Source organism: Paroedura picta, chromosome 15 (genome assembly GCF_049243985.1).
Source record: "Paroedura picta isolate Pp20150507F chromosome 15, Ppicta_v3.0, whole genome shotgun sequence".
Taxonomy (NCBI): domain Eukaryota; kingdom Metazoa; phylum Chordata; class Lepidosauria; order Squamata; family Gekkonidae; genus Paroedura; species Paroedura picta.
Window position 1 is genome coordinate 1,839,776 of NC_135383.1, and position 3,852 is coordinate 1,843,627.

General features: G+C 46.6%; 1 long non-coding RNA gene across 1 annotated transcript; it reads right to left on the reverse strand.

Moving 5' to 3' along the window:
• Positions 1 to 266: 266 nt before the first annotated feature.
• Positions 267 to 3,277, reverse strand: LOC143824868 (uncharacterized). The gene is made up of 4 exons (XR_013226899.1): positions 3,220 to 3,277; positions 1,981 to 2,117; positions 1,483 to 1,573; positions 267 to 379 (listed from the first exon to the last, which is right to left on the reverse strand). It is a non-coding gene; the product is annotated as an uncharacterized LOC143824868 (long non-coding RNA).
• Positions 3,278 to 3,852: the final 575 nt, after the last annotated feature.

The following is a 3,852-nucleotide window of genomic DNA, read 5'->3' on the forward strand; positions in this document are numbered from 1 at the left end:
CACGATTCCAGGCTGGCTCAGTTAAATGGCCAGCCATGAGGCAGAAGGATGGGAATGCAACTTTTGGGAATGAAAGAAATCCATTCTGGAGTCTTCCTCATGACTCATTGGACCCTCCCTGACCTCATCTGCTTATCAAAGTTTCCGACTGAGGCCTCAGTCGTCACCAGCTGCAGCCAGGTTGTCTTGGGGCATTCCAGGAGCCAACTTGGTTTGAAAAATCAGACAAACACAGACCAGTGTTTCATTCTATTTTATTGATAGAAGGATGGATGGATAGCCTCAGGCTTTTGTGGGAGCTAAGCTGGAAATGCTTTTGAAAGCAGGTAACCATAAAGGCCTCCTGGCCATTCAGCTGAGTGATCTCTTTTCTGATGTCCTGTGGGAAGGAAGCAGAGGAGGGTTTAAGCTTCCCATCTTGATGGCAGTGAAAAGGAACATCTTACTTTCTGCAGAACATGATTTGTGACACATGAAAGACCTCCAGATGCATCAACGTGGCTCCAAACCTCGGCCAAGGTGAACTTAGAGGTTGTGAGCCAAGCTGTTGGTTGAAAAATCAGACAAATACAGATAGATGGCTGTTTAATTCTCTTTGATTTATTTATTTATTTATATTTCCATCATTGTATTTCTATATTCGTTGTAGCTCTGGGCGGGTGGAGGGATGGAAAGAAGGACAGAGTGATGGATAAGTGACTTCAGCACTTTTGTGTGACCTAGCCTTGGTTTTGGCTTTCTGATGCGAAATTTTTTTTTACCAAATGTTCTCCGTTTAACATATCAAGGTATACGATCTCTTATCTGTTCTCCTGTGGGCAGGAAGCAAAAGAGAGGTATTTAATGCAGAAGAAATGCCCCTGCAGCCTTCCGTGTCCTATTTGACCGGAATGCTCCCAGATAACACAGAGTGAGTGTTTTTGGATTAACACCAAAGTCATTTGGGGGGAACACTGGTTCTTTCTTGACTGCAGTGAAGAAGAACGTTCCACCTTCTGTGGAACACTGAGATCCATTTGTGACACATGAAAGACCTCGAGAGACATCCACGTGGCTCCAAACATTGACCAAGGTTAAGTGGAGGTTGTGAGCCAAGGAAGCTCCCTGGTGTGGTGTGGGACCAAGGGTGCCTCTCCCCTAGGGACATTAACTCCAGCTGGCAGCTGATGGCCAAGCTCTCCATCCAAGAGATCTTTCCAAAGGAAGCTACCTTTGAAACAGAACATGTGAGGACTGAACACGGAACTCTGTGCATGCCGTGTATCCTTGCAGTGCTGCAACTGCTAAACTGGAGAATGCTCTACCTGTCAAACTAGTTCTATCACACATTATTAAGTGCAGATTTATACATTCCAGCATCAGGAGTGCAATAATGACCCTGAGTAATACTGGAGTTTGGGGAGCATTGCCTAGGAGGAAAGGATAAAGAATGTCCTAACCCAACCATTGCCCCCAACTTCCTAAAAGCAAGCCCAAACCGACCTGTATCAATTTCCCTCCGGACCTGGAGGGTCTCGCCCTCATTCTGCACTTCGCCTTCTCCCTCGTCAACTGCTCGTTTCCCGGTCATGCCCTACAAGGAAACATTAGTCAGCTGAGTTAAACTTTGGAGGCCAACCCTGGTTTCCATCTTTAAATCAGTCCAACAAGAGTCTGCTCAACCCAAAGACCTGCCACTTGGGATGTGGACATGGAGGCCTCTCCACATGAAACATGTTCTTCAGGGGTTGCTGTGACAATTAAAGGGGCATTAAGCGACTATAACCTAGAGGGAAATTCCCAGCTCTGGCTTGGGGGAATTCGTGCAGATTTGAGGGGCAGTGCTTGGAGAGGGCTGAGGTTGAGGAGGTGCAGATACCCCAGGGGTCACCTATTCTTGGTCCATTCAGCTGGATATGCCAGCAACTGAACCTTCTGCATACTGAGCGTAGGTTCCACCATGCCCCCCCCCCCATCTAAAGATTGTGCCCGATCTCTAACCGTCAATTCCCCATGGCCTGAAATAACAGCATCCCAGGGCTGGATCTGAGCATGGATAGTTGTAAGGAGTGGCAGCAGCAGAAGGAGGGTCAACAGGAGCTTCATGGTCGCTGGAACTGTCTCGCACCCAGGACAGGCTGAGAGAGAACAACAACAAAGTGCATTAGGCCACACCTGGAGCTGCTGGGGTTGTTGCCAACGAATTTCAGAAAAAGCAGCAGTGGTGCCATTAAGAACTCTTCCACTCTCTTATTTGTCATTGCTTGTGTGTCCCATGTTAGGGGGAGATCTATTCTGCAATGTTCCCTCTAGTGGTAGCTTCGATATTACATCACCTCATGGTAAGTATGGCTATATAATATTAACCAGTTGTGGGAGGAAAAGACATTCAGAAAAGGGGGGATATGAAAAGCCAAAAAGACACACAGGTGAAAACGGTGAGAGTGCAGAAGAGGCCAGCGTCATGGCCTTTTCTTGCAGGAAAATGTGTAGGAACAGTTTCCCTTCCTCCATTGCTGTCCCTCAAGGGGTGAGAACCTCAGGTTGCAAGGTCCTCTAAAGAGGTTTTATCCTCCACATAACAGTAACGACTGCTTTTGGACAATATTTCTGGGCGTTGAAGATTTCAACCGCCAGTGCTACATACAAATTCTGGGTAGAATCTGTATTCAAAACCAACAGCAGTCACAGTGGGTTAGAATCTACGCTTGTTTCCCAAGACTGGGATGCTACTCACTTGCCCACTCCTTCTATTGCTGCAGCAAGTTGCATTTCTCAAAATCCTGCTCCTGGGGGACAGGGGAGACCCCAGAAGCAGTTTGGATTATGATAAGAAAATATGGGAAATAACATTTCCATTGTCTATGCCCCAGACATCTATGGATTCCAGGAGAAATATCCGTATTTCTATGAAAGTGAAAGATGTGTGGAGAATGAGCTGTAATTATAATTCAAAACTAGACTCTTCAGAACAAAATCCCATTGAAACGAAATGCCCGTTGGGAAATTGTGATTAAGAGGATTGAATTCTAAATAAAAGTGGAATCCAGTGCATACAAAAACAAGCTATAGGTCTCCTAGCAAACTCTGGTCCCCATCTGCAGATACATAAAACTGTGGATTGGGGCTACACTGACATTCAATAGCTTTTCCTGCAAACTGGGGAGAAGGTAGCTGCATACAAATAGAACATCTTATAATACGATATTTTTCTTCAGTCCAGGATCCCTGAACTCTTACCTGGCTTGTGCTCTTGACTCCTTCTGAAGAGGCAATGGCATTCACCCTGGACCCAAAGACTTCCTGCCTTTTATAGCAATCCTGGACACGGGCAATCGCCATTTATCCCAGGAGGGCGGGAAGAGGGGGTGACGCCCATGGCTCTCCTTTATGGAGCTGAAGCTGGCTTACAATATGGGTAGCGCCCATATTGCCCAGAAAACAATTATTGATTGATTGATTGCATTTGTAATTGCTAGTAAGCTTAAATAAATGTGATCCTGAATTAATCCACCTTCCACTGCCTCCTAAGGAACAAAAGTGAAGGGGTGTCTGCCTTGGGTGTTTGTCAGGTAATTATGGGGCTGCCACTGAAAAGGCCCTCTCTTGTGTTCCCACTGGACAATGGTGTTCATTGATGGGACAGCCAGGAGGGCCCCTGCCTGAGATACTTTGATTCCTAGGCAGGAACTGTGGGTTGAAGGCAGTCCAGATACCTTGGCTCCAAGCCATGAAGGGCTTTGATGATCAAACCCTACCCTTATGAGTTAGGCTCAGGGGCTGAATGGTCACCAGTTCTGGCTGTGTGTAACATCAACCAGTAGACACAGGGGTTCAACTCTATCTGCTGGTGCTGGTGCTCACATCCAGACC